Source organism: Protopterus annectens, chromosome 13.part0, assembly GCF_019279795.1.
Source record: "Protopterus annectens isolate FY-2018-M chromosome 13.part0, PAN1.0, whole genome shotgun sequence".
Classification (NCBI taxonomy): Eukaryota; Metazoa; Chordata; order Ceratodontiformes; family Protopteridae; genus Protopterus; species Protopterus annectens.
The window spans coordinates 331,061,823-331,074,542 of NC_056747.1; the positions used below are offsets into that span (position 1 = coordinate 331,061,823).

General features: G+C 45.0%; 1 protein-coding gene across 5 annotated transcripts in view; it reads left to right on the forward strand.

Annotated features, from left to right (window-relative positions):
• The window catches only part of SUGP2 (SURP and G-patch domain containing 2), a 946,851-nt gene that overhangs the window by 818,487 nt on the left and 115,644 nt on the right, over positions 1 to 12,720 (forward strand). The gene's annotated exons all lie outside the window — the stretch shown is intronic.

The window sequence follows — 12,720 nt, forward strand, 5'->3', positions numbered from 1 at the left end:
TTTTAAGTTATGTTGAGCACTGCTGTCACTTTCCTTTTGTTTAAAGGAAAACTCTACCCTCCAGTGTAACTATCTTTATACCAGAATTTTTCTTTTTCTTTTCATATATTGATGTATTATTGCCAAGTGTCATTTTTCTACTCGAGGCCGGATTTAGTCTTAAACTAAAGTTATAAGTCTTGCGCTTTAGTTTTGTGTGGGGGAAAAATCCATAAATTTCCTATTACTAATATTGTGAAACTTGTGATAACTTCATTCTTAAGTGTTTTATGGTGCAACTCTTTTCCTTTCACCACACAACCTTTCTCTTATCACTTGGAAAATAAGGCCACTACAGCTAACCATAACTTTGAGCTTCACCATGGCCAGGGCAGTAGCTTTTAAATTTTATTTCCATCTTTCCCTGCAACAGATCATGAAATTCCTACCATCTTCTGTGTTTAAATCTTGTGTCCTTTCAGGAAGAAATTTCAGCATGCATGAAGTTGGGTTTATACAACTCTGTAGTCTTCACTTTGTGACAGTCCACAGTTTCCTTCCTTAATTTTATTTGATGAAATTTAGTGAAGCGATGTGTGCTCAACTAAGGCTAGTAATTGGAGAAATACAAATGTCAAAGGAGGAATGTTTTCCTGCAGCAGTAAATAAACAGTATTTTGTCAATTCATTTTATCCATGTAACTATAAGAAGTTATATTCTGATTTTATTTTTTGAACTGACAACTGTGCATCACATATGAGGAAGACTAGACTTGCCATGAGACTTTCAACATCTAAGGATGAGTCTGAGAATGGTCTACAAATTGCACAGAAACTGCAGACTTAAATAATTTACAACCAATGTACCACCTGCCTGTGAAAAAGCATTTAAATATACTACGAAAGGCTTAACATCTTACAATCAGTACCTAATTTGTCAGTTTTTAGAGAAATTCTAAGGAACCTGTTGACTGTCAGCACTGTTGTTGTAACTAAATGCAGAAAATTAGCATCTTTTTGTGCCATATTTTTTGGGGACAAATAGTATTTTGGGAACAGAATTACTTGAACACTATTTAATCTCTGTAATCTAAGCCTCTCCACTGGTTACATTTTTGAAATTTGGAAAACCACCATTGTAGTGCCCTTATACAAGGATGGTCCACCCATGGACCTTGGAAAATATAGACCTGATTTTTATCTGGACTTTTGAAAGACTGTTAATCATGGACTCTCCCTAATTTGGCTTTCTCAAAGGAAGATCCTGACTCCTTATTTCTTTGAAAAAGTAACCGAAGCAGTGGATATTAGTTATGCAATACTCACAGTATATCTGGATCTGGCCTAGATCTGTCACTATTCTGCATGGAAACAGTGACAGACTTAGATCTAATGTTGTGCAGAGTGGATAGCTAACTGGTTGACAGAACCCATTTAGAGACAGGTGCCACTTCTGAAAGCAAGAAAGGTTATAGTTGGGCCCTCTTATTTGACATGTTTCTCAGGCCTTCAGATAAAAACTGTTTACCTGTGGTTTTCTGTTTGCAGTTGACTGTAAGTTGGGGTTTTATTGTTCAGTCTGCCACGACTGAGTTGCTTCAACTGTGTTGATAGTTTATGCATGGACAATGGGCTTAATTGTAAACCTATATCGTAATTAATTTCGATAAGCAAAACATTTTCACATACCATATAGACAAAGTACCCTTCCAATCAAACATTGTCATAAGTGGTCTGGGCACTGTTAATTCCTTATTGTTTGATTCTTGTGTCGCCACAAAAGTTTGGAAAGCCTATCTAGCTCGTCTGATTTCCAGAGACAATCTCCCCGAGATCCAGAGAAGTTTTAATCCATTTGTATCTCAGACTCGTTACTGAATATAATGCATCTTTTGGCATGTGCTTGTCTAAAGATTGTGAACTTGAGAGACCTCAGATTCATAACTGAAAAGATCAGTAGCCTAAAAAATTTTGGTTATCAGACTAGACTGGCAGCAGTCTCTCTTTACTCATGTCTCCATGGAGTTCTGGCCTTTTGAGCCTTGAAAGAGCCAACCCTATTTGACCTCATATCAGAGTGCATATTGGACCTCAACCCATTAAAGGAGCTAAACCTTCAAGTAAAAGACTTTGTGATAGTTTTATATCCCAGTATATCCCTCACCTCTGGAGCAAACTATCATCCTTGCCACTTTCAAGGTGCATTTAAATAATTGGATGGGCAGTCTTAAATTCTGGCCTGGCCTGTCTTGTCTCAGCCTCATTGAGGCTGGAGGCATTCCTTTCAACCTGTTGGCACAAGAAATCTGGACAAAGCCAAAATAATAGGGGAACAAAGGCCCAAAATATAGGGATACATTTTAAATTCTACTTTTTAATGTAGAAAGTTGCTAGAATAAAATGTTTTATTTCCATTCTTTTTTATGAAGGATATGAAGTTTGAAACTGAAATGTCTGTCATTTAGTGAATTTGACCAAAAACATGAGGTGAAAATCTGGACAATTGAGCAGTATGGCTGGAGGAAACTCCTTTGAACGTATTTGGCTGAGCTTGTGATGGTGTGCAGACTGCCTAGTACTTGCATATGAACCTAATAAATGGAAGCAAAGTTATTGCTGCAGTCCTGTCGCACCCATTGTGTGCTGTCAAAATATAGTACACCCAGAATGATTCTGATGCATTAGTATGGCAGTAAACGTCAAAATCCTAATACATATTTATATAGATATAAATATTTAATTTTTGGGGGGGTGGCATTTCCTTTTAAATATCCGTTTTTAATATTCCGATTTGTTAATAATCCGATAGCACAAAGCTTGTACCAGCTCTTCAGAGTGTTAGTAACATGTATATCTGATGTTATCCTATTCACCATTCACGTATGGGTCTGAGATCCAACATCAGATCTGAGCCGGCAACACTTCAAGAGCTTAGCTTAAACCTATCCCCTCCCAAAATGCTCTGCTGCCCTCCAATCCCTCAGATCTCATTTGCTGCGCTTGAAGACAAATTAGTTTATCTTTTTGGGTTTTCTTTAGTTTCTCTTAGTTCTTTCATAGTTCATTCTTAGTTTTCTGTAGTGTACTTCAGGTTTTCCACGGGTTGTATCCATTGCTGTTCTTACCCCTGCCTTTTGTGTGGCAGGCACCCTTTTCAATGTCTCTTCAGTTGCACAGTTTGTGTAGGAATCCCCCTGCTTCGGATCTAAATTTTCTGGGCTTTTTTGTAGTTAGATTTTTGTGTGCTGTGTGTGAACTTTCGGTTCACAACTATTGCCGGTTTCTTGACTTTGGACTTTTTCTGTTTTGGCTTGGTTAAAATGTCAGAGATTTGAGGTGCTCCTTGTGCAGCCGGAAGATGCCTGTCTCTGACTCGCACGAGGAGTGCCTCTACTGCCTCACCGCCAGCCACTTGGAGGTTGAATGCGGTATTTGTGCCGCATTCAACCCCAGTGCCCTGGTCGAGTACCAAAATAATCTCCTTCTCAAAAGGATGGTTCAGGGGGTTCTTTTTGTCAAGGAGCCTTCAACCAAGCCGGACCCCTCTGACCACAAGAGAAAAACAACCTTTTCCTCCTATTCTGGGGAGGTCTGTGGTAAAAAGCCTAGGCTGTCTGATCCCAGATCTAACTCCAGCCTTAGAGGGGTCAGCTGTGAAGATTTGGGATCTGAATAACTTCAGAGAGTTGATGCCCGGATCCAAGACCTGTGGTCTGAGGTCGTTGGGTCCGAGGGTCTCTGGGTCGACTCCAAGATCCAAGGCCTCTGGATCAGAGTCTGAGCAGGCCTGTCACGGATCCTATCCTGTCTGATCCTAGCGGTTCAAGAGCCCTGCCCTCTCTGATCCTTCTGTTTCCCCTGATTCAATGCAATCTGATCCAAGACCCATGTTGGATCCTACTGTTAAGGACTTTCCCTCTGATCCTTCGGGATGAGATCATTTGTTTACACCTCCATGAAGGAGCCATTCCCCAGACTGTCTGAGAAGACCCCCAGGGTCCTGGCACGGGTCTCCAACTAGGTCCTCTGTTTCCTCCTGATTTTCCAGGTGTATCCTCCCTTCTGATAAGGGCAAGATGACGCAGTCCTTTTTAAAAACTCTAGAGTTGGGGCTTTTGCCTTCCCCAGCCCGTCTGACTAGGGAGTCTTCTCCTACTCTCTGGTTTTCTCTTCCGACTCAACAAGGTTTGGACTTATGGGAGCCAGTGCACTGCATGGAGGCGGTGAGGGTTCCTGGGACGCCCTTTGTCTCTACCCCATCAGAGTCTATGGCTAGATGTTTGTGTTTCACTGTTGCAGTCATTACATTTGGGTTATCTGCTTGCAGTAGCCCTCAGTTGGCCTGATGAACAAAGTCTTGGGTCCTGCTTCAGTTGCTCTCCCTTCTTCCATAATGTTAAGGGTATAAAACGTGCAGCCAAAGCCATTACATCAGTCTTTCTTGCCGTGCAGAAGCAGTTTGCAAGTGCCGGTCAGCAGACTCCTGAAATTTTCGTTTTCGAGTTTCAGAACCAAAGTCTTCCACTAAAGCCAAATACCCCATTGGGGAAACTCTTTCTTGCTGGTTACCGATGTCAGTAAAAGTTAATAATTGCATTACTTGTGGAAAGCAAATACCTCTCAAAGATTTTCATTCGTACTGTATTCCTTGCCTAGGCCCTGACTATGACGTACCTTGCTGTCGGTTTTGTGCTTTATTTAATCGGCACACTATCCGTCGGTATATTTTCCCTTCTAAATATTTCGGTTCTCTGTTTAATTATCCAAAAATGTCATCCGTTAGCCATCAGACTACCGGGATTCTGAAAAAACGCAAAGATAAAGAAAGAGACTGCCGAGGTCCAAAGCTGCTGACGGCGCTTCTAAGCCAGTCACCAGTTCGCCAGTACTCAGGTGTTTTTCGCAGCCCCTGATGCCTGCTACCTCTGACTCGCAGGCCTCTATTGAGACCCATTCGGAGTCCAGTATGCCGCGAGTTGCTTCAACTGTGGAACCTGCGGATGTGTCTTCCTTGGATGAGTCCGGAGCCGCTGTGCAGACACTGGCTTCAGAGGGTGTGTTCAGGCCTACGGACTTTCATATTAAACCGACCCCTCCTTCATTTAGGCCAAAATCTCAAACCATGCCTAAGAAACAGATGCCCAGGCCACATGCTTAGGCCTCTATGCCTCAAAAACAAATGATAAGAATGGCCGAAGATTACTCTAATCAGGGGAAGCCAACCTCTCCCTTCTGAAAGACCTAGGACTGAAGTTGTTTATGAATCTACTGAACAGGATTCTGATTCTTCTGATGATCTGGATTTGCCATTATCTACTTATGAGGATTCTGATGCAGAGGACTCTATTCCCTCTGCTTTCCCCTTCAGAGGATTTTTCTTTTGGTGTGACATTACATACTCTAAGGGAGCATTTCCACTGGGAAAGCCAGGACTTTTCTGATTCAAAAAGGATTAGGGATTTCTTACTCCTGCCTCAGCATAGGCCTTTAGCTATACCTCTTGTACTAGACATTGTTGATGCCTTTTTAGAATCTAGTTTGGCTCCCGATTCTTTGCCTCCTGCTCCCAGAAAGCCTGACAAGATCTTACAGGGTTCCTGATTCCCATAAGTTCCTTTTTAAAAATCCTGTTGCAGATCCAGAGACCATTTCACAGGGACCCAAGGGCATTAAGGCTTCTACTGCTAAAAATCCTACCCCCTCTGATAGAGACTCCAGGGCACTGGATAGATTGGGTAAGAAAGTTTACACTTCTGCAGCCTTGGCCGTTAAGGCTTTAAACTGCCAGTTTCATATGTTAAAGTATCAAAAACATGTGATTGGATTGCTTAAACAGAAAATGATACTTCCTGACTGTGCTGAAAATAAAGAATTACAGGATTTAATGCATTCTGCTGAACAGGTTGGAAAACATACTTTGCAATGTGATTTTGATTCTTTAGAGGCCTCTTGCAGGGCTGCTGTTACTGGGTCTGTGCTCAGAGGGCATGCTTGGCTTAAGGAGAAGGTTTGCCTGATAATGTTAAAGCTAAATTGTTGGATGCTCCCTTAAATCAGGACCGCTTGTTTGGCAACAAGGCTGAGGAGGTTCTTAAAAAGATGGAAGATAAAGCTAAATCTATGCAAACTGTTAAAGATTTCTTACAAGTTAAGCCTCCTAGAATTTAGTAGGCACTGGCTGTCTAAAAATTGGTCCTTTCCAGCCCCTTCCAGGTCTTCTCAAGCTAAACCCAGACACAGCAAAAACCCCAGGTTTCAGTCCCAAGGGACGCACAGGACTAAAGTGGGGGGGCCTCCACTTCCAAATCTGGGAGTAATAAGACTCCCCCCCCCCCCCCCTATGGTAAACTGTCTCAATGACTTGCTTTTAAAACTACCAAGCACTTCCCAACTGAATGCTCCTCTAGGCGGAAAGATTTGTCTGCTGGCCAAAAACTGGGAAACCATTACCCAGGACAAATGGGTTTTAAATAGTGTCCCAAGAATACAGATTTCATTTCCACACGTTAACACCACCAAACGGGTGGACAGATCTACCCCCAAATCAGTGGGCAGAGGCCCAAAATCAAATACTCTCTCTTAAACATGGGGGCTATACATTTGGTACCAGAAGAGGAAAAGGGACAAGGTTTCTGTTAAAAACTTTTTCTGGTACCCAGAAAAGGCAATACATGGCATCCTATCCTGGACCTTTTTATTCTAATCACCTTTCAGGTGATTCCAAAATTCAAAATGCTGACTCTTCACCAGCTGCTTCCTATGCTAGGCAAGGATGCATGGTTGGCAACACTAGACTTAAAAGAAGCATACCTGCACATCCCTATCAGGGAGTATTGCAGAAGATACCTATGCTTCAAAGCAGGTTACATGCACTATCCGTTCTCTGAACTGCCCTTTGGCTTATCTACTGCACCCAGGGTATTCATAAAGTGCCTGGCTCCAGTCGTTGCATTTTGCAGGCAAAGAAATATTAAAATATACCCATACCTGGACGATTATCTAATTCAGGCAGAAAGCAAGGACATTCTTTTGAATCATCTGGCTTTTGTTCAAAAGGTATTGACTTTTCTGGGGTTCACCATAAACAAAAACAAATCCCACCTGGTACCCTGTCAATAAATTATATTCCTGGGAGCAAGCTTGAATACAACTTCCCAGATGGCTTTCCTCACGTCAGAGAAACGGATTCATTTGACTTGCTTCAAACAAGTGGCCACAAAAACCCAGCCATCTGCAAGGCAGATACTGCAAGCCTTGGTGTTCATGGCCTCCTGCATTCTTCTAATTCCATATGCAAGGCTGCATATGAGGAAACTACAGTGGTATCTCAAAAGCCTATGGTGTCAACATTCCCAGGATCTAGAAGCAAGGATTCCTATCATACCTTGCCTACGCCTAGAGTTCCTTTGGGCAGAGGCCTGACACCAAAACTGGGGACTACCATTCGCATTACCCCCTGCCACCCAAACCTTAGATGCATCAGACTATGCATGGCGGGGCTCACCTGGCAGAGAAGTGCATTCAGGGCAAATGGACCACAAGTCAAATGCACCTGCACATAAATCAAAAGGAAATGTTAGCTGTACAGAATGCTCTGACAGCCTTCAAGGACCACTTTCTTCTAGGGCAATTAATGGTAAAAACTGACACCACCACTGTTATGTGGTACATAAACAAGCAAGGGGGTACACATTCTTTACCCCCTGTGCAGACTAGCCATGGCATTGTGGAACACAACCTTGAGCTACCAAGTGAATCTACAAGCTCACTTCCTGCCATGAAAACAAAATACACTCCCAGACGGACTAAGCAGAAACCTCATGGACCCACATGAGTGGAAACTGGAACCAAGGATTTTCAACATGTAGAGAAGCAAATGGGGGAGCCCAGATATAGACCTGTTTGCCTCCCCACAGAGCCATCAACTGGACAAATTTTGCACAAGGATTCCCCACAAACTTGCTTGGAAAGTGGGCGCTCTATCCTTCAGCTGGAAAAACCTATCCTTTTATGCCTTTCCTCCTCTGCTTCTGCTCTCCAAGGTACTACTAAAGATCAAACAGGACAGGCCAAGGACTATTTTAATTGCACCAGACAGGCCTCGGCAACACTGGCACCCCCTCTTGTGCAGTGTGTCATGCTTAGCTCCATGGCACCTGCCTCAAAATCTTTCCCTGTTGTCTCAGCAGGAGAACCAGATTCTACACCCTCAGCTGCAAACCATGAACCTAGCAGCCTGGCTAATTTCCTAATCTCTCCTTTACCATCCCTCAGTAAATCAGTGATGGATATTTTAGAGGCAAGGAGGCCTAGTACTAGAAAATCTTATGCTGCAAAATGGAAAATATTCTGTGCGTGGAACCAATCTCAAGGAATGAACGCAGCAGTGCCCAATTTACCTCGGATTCTGCAGTACTCGACTGAGATGCTTCATTAGAGCTTGTCTTTTTCCTCCATCAAAATTCATGCCTCAGCCATTTCAGCTGATTATACCACAGAGCCTCCCCTCTTTCACCCACTGCTCAAGTAGTTCCTCAGAGGGGCCAAAACTTTGAGGCCACCCAGGAGAGCACCAACTCCAGCCTGGGATCTTAACTTTTTCTTGGAGAAACTCATTCTTCCTCCTTTCGAGCCAGCTGCTACTGCAGATTTAAAATTTCTTTCCTGGAAAACAACTTTTCTTTTAGCAGTCACTTCTGCAAGAAGGGTGTCGAGGCCCGTATGGCAGTGGAGCCTTTCATCATCTTTCATGCGGACATGGTGTCCCTCAGAACCTATCCATCCTTCATGCCCAAGGTGGTATCCAGTGTGGTTCTTAATCAGTCCATTTCGCTACCTTCTTTCCTTCCCCACAGAGCAAAGGAGAACTGATACTGCACTCCTTAGATGTGCACAGTCAACTTAGATTTTACTTGGACAGGACTAAACCTCAAAGGAAATCTGAACTGCTGGTGGCATTTGCTGCAGAGACATAGGGGAAAGATTTTTCAATGCAAACCATTTCAAAATGGATAGTCCACTGCATTCATTTCTGCTATAAGCACCATGGAAAACCTATCCCACAGGGCATCAGATCCCATTCAACCATGGCTACATCTACCTCTACAGCCTTTCTCGGGGGCGTCCCTACAAGGGACATCCTAGAACCTGCTATCTGGAGTTCTGTACATACTTTCACCAAGCATTATCATTTGCCAATTTTCTCTAAATCCAGAGCTGGTTTTGCCACTGCACTTACCATAAATATAGATGTTAGTGTATTCACTGTTAGTGTATTCACTGTTGTAGTCCTGGTTACCCTTCCTCCAGCCCCCTTTCTTCTTTTAGCTATACCTTTACTCTCACTGTGCTCAAAAAGCTTTTTGGTGTATTTGCTTTTTTGTTGGAGGTATATTCTTGTATTATAGATTTAATTACTTCCCATTAGTGGGGCACCTGACATCTGAGGCAAGAAAAACTGATGTAATGGCATCGGCTGCATGTTTTATACCCCTGACGTCATGCAAGAAGGGACAGCAACCGACGCAGGACCCAAGACTTTGTTAATCAGGCCGACTGAGGGCTACTGCAAGCAGATAACCCAAATGTAATGACTGTAACAGTGAATACACTCTAACATCTACATTTATGGTAAGTGTACACAACTGTACTTTCTGCTGTCCCTCCCCTGGGGGGGGGGGGCAAGGCCACCAGTCCGGGTTGTCATCCCAGAGTTTGTGGGGGCGAGTTCGGTTCCGGTCCTTTTGGACATATCTCTGCCCTTTGGTGCTTTGGCTCTTGATAGTTCCGGTCCGACCTTCTCAGGGTGGGGGGAGTTGGAGGTCTTGACTGGGTCTGCTCCTTCCTCCCTTATGGTGTTGTCTGTGGGTGGGGGGGGGGGTTCATCCAGTCCTTGTGCGTTCCGCGTGGTGGAATGATCTCCCTCTACTACCAGAGTAGCCTCCCCTGCTCGCCAGGCTCCATCCCATCCTCAGAATTTGAGCTGACCCTCTCATCCTGCTCCTTGTCAGCCTGTTCTATCTAGCCTCCAAGGGGGTTTTACCCCCATCAGGGTCCCCACCTCTTCCAAGTCTTCCCCATAACCTCCCTCTGAGGAAGTACCTCAGAAGAGGACATGTAAGAGAAGACATTTTGGCTTCCCTGTTGGAGTCTCTCAGAGAACATGGGTATCAATGAAGGGGATGGGTCCCCAAGGTCACTGCCCGATGTGTCTTGTGGAGACATCCTAGCAATTGGTCTGTCCGGCCCCTGTCCTCTGAAGAAGCCTTGTTACTGGAGGCTTTTGGTAGTGGCCCATCTCCCTCTTGGGTGTTCCTCCTGCTTGACCCCTTGATCAGTCTCATTGCCAGCAGGGCATGGGAGGATCCTGACACACTGGAGCTGGTGCCCAAGAGAGTGGATAAGTTTTTGAGTCCCCCTTCTGACAAGACCTTTTGGTCCAGGGCAGTTCTAGTTGATGGGATTGTGGTAGCTGCCGCCACCAAGAACTGGTGGAACAGAGTTCATCTGTCCATCCTCCCAATTGTGAGTCGAGAGCGATTGACACATTTGTAAAGCGAGTGTTCGCATAGGCTTTATTCAGCCTGCGAGCCTTAAATTACCTGACGCACACTTTACCCATCTTCAGAGGGATTTGATCAAGGAGCTTGCCTCTTCACTCAGTCCATGCCGGTGGAAGACTTTTTCTCCCAAGCTTGCCACTCTCGCTTTATAGCTAATTCGTCCATGTGGTTGATGTCCAACTCGGAGCGTACCTCACAGGTGGCGGGCGCAGGCATCGCCATCAGGTGTCATGCCTGTCTTTTATGTGGGTTTGCAGAGGCTTTTAAGGTGTCGTTCAATGCTCCCTTCAGTGGTTCAACCCTCTTTGGAAGAACCGTAAAGGAAATCTTAACCCACGGTGAGCAAGAAGGGAAGACATTGTCTGCCATAGGGATCAAGATGTCATATTCCAATGTTGGAGTATTTTACTAGTGGGTTTATCCTTCCAATCAGGTCATCTGGCCAGGTTTCCAAATATTTTCAGTCTCTCTTGGTGAGTGACGTGAAGACAGGAACGTGGGCCATAAAGGTGACGTCTGCACGCACCAGCCCTCAGAACTTTTCAGCCGTCAGCCATGTGCCAGGTGTTCCTGCTACTCGCAGAAGTAAGATCTGAATCTAAACAAAGCTAAGTACCCTATTGGGGATTCTTTCAGTCCTTTTTCTATAGTTTTATAGTCTGTTTGTGTCCGGTAAGAGCAAGTACAACTGTGGTTGCTAGATTCCCCATAAAGACCCCCACGACCAGTGTGTCTTCTGTTTGGGTAGGGAAAACGATAAGAACTGCATCATCTGCCAATCGTTCGTCCCCAAGACCCTTTGTCGCTGTTTCGAGGCTCTTAATTTGTACTTCGTGAATCAGTATTTAAAAGGTTACGCTAGGTATGGAGGTCTGCTCCGACACCCCGTCTGAACAGCTAAGTAAGAAGGCCAAGTCCGTGCGGCCTACTACTACCACTGCACCTCCCCCTGCTGCTCCTCAGCCTGTAGCAGTCGTCAGCTTGGTTGAGGACCTGGCATCCGCCAAAGCAGATACAGCGGGTACCTTACAGGAGGCTGCACAGTCTAGAGCGGACGACATGTCTGGGGAGGACATACCGGTGCTTGGTCCAGACACCGGGGGTGGGAGCCTTGCCTCCAATGGGTGCTTTGGACGCTGCCTCCGCTGTCCCACTAGTTACTCCTAGACCTACCTTCAACCAGATGCCTGCTAGGCCTTCAGAAAAGAAACAAAAGACTAAACTTCTTTCTCCAGCAACAGAGTCCTTACCCGATTGGCAGTGCTTTAGCCAAAGTTATACAATGCCTTCATGGCCCTTAGGCCTTTCACTGAAGCTACTCTTGCTGTTCCACCTCTTCAGTCCCAGCCCTTCCATCCTTGAAAGGACTGGGAGTCAGCCAGCAGAGGAGTTGTCTGTCTCCTTGGAGGACTCCCTTGCCTATTTTTTCCAGATCCCATCCCCCCTGGGGTATGGATCTCCTGAGGAAGCCTCTGCAGAGCCTGATTCCCCAGTGGAAGACTTAACCATCGGGGAGACTGTTAACTTGATGAGACCACTTCAAATGGGAATGCTCAAACATGAGTGAGACACAAAATAGATTTTATGATCTCATACAGATAGAATCTCCAAACTCTTTGCCAATTCCAGCTGTTCAGCCAGCTTTCCTAGATGCATTTACTGCTGAATCCAGATTCCCAATCACCTGCTTATCGCAGGGCGGATAGATTATACAAGGTCCCGGACTCATTTTCTTGTTCAAGTGCTCTCTGGCAGACCCTGCCACTATCTCCATTTCTACTGATGGGGCATCCAAACTCCTTACCACCACTGTTCTCCCTGCAGATAAGGACAGCAAGGCTACAGAGTGGTGGGGAAAGAAGATTTACACTTCTGCCACTCTGGCTTTTAGGGCAACAAATTACCAGTCCCGCATGTCTTGATACTCTCTTGCTCTGTTGGACAAAGCCTCCAGGGAGTTGAATGGCATCCCTGACTTCCTTCCTGGGGCTGATCTCTTGGGTGAATAAGCATTCCCTTAGATGTGGATAATGATGCAGCTGAGGCCTCAGCCAGGTCAGATGCATCAGCATCCATGTTAAGGAGATATTCCTGGCTGTGCCTGCATCTCCTCCCTGATTTCAGAGCCAAGCCCCTGGACGCTCCTTTGGACCATGCTGACCTCTTAAGTCTCTGCAGC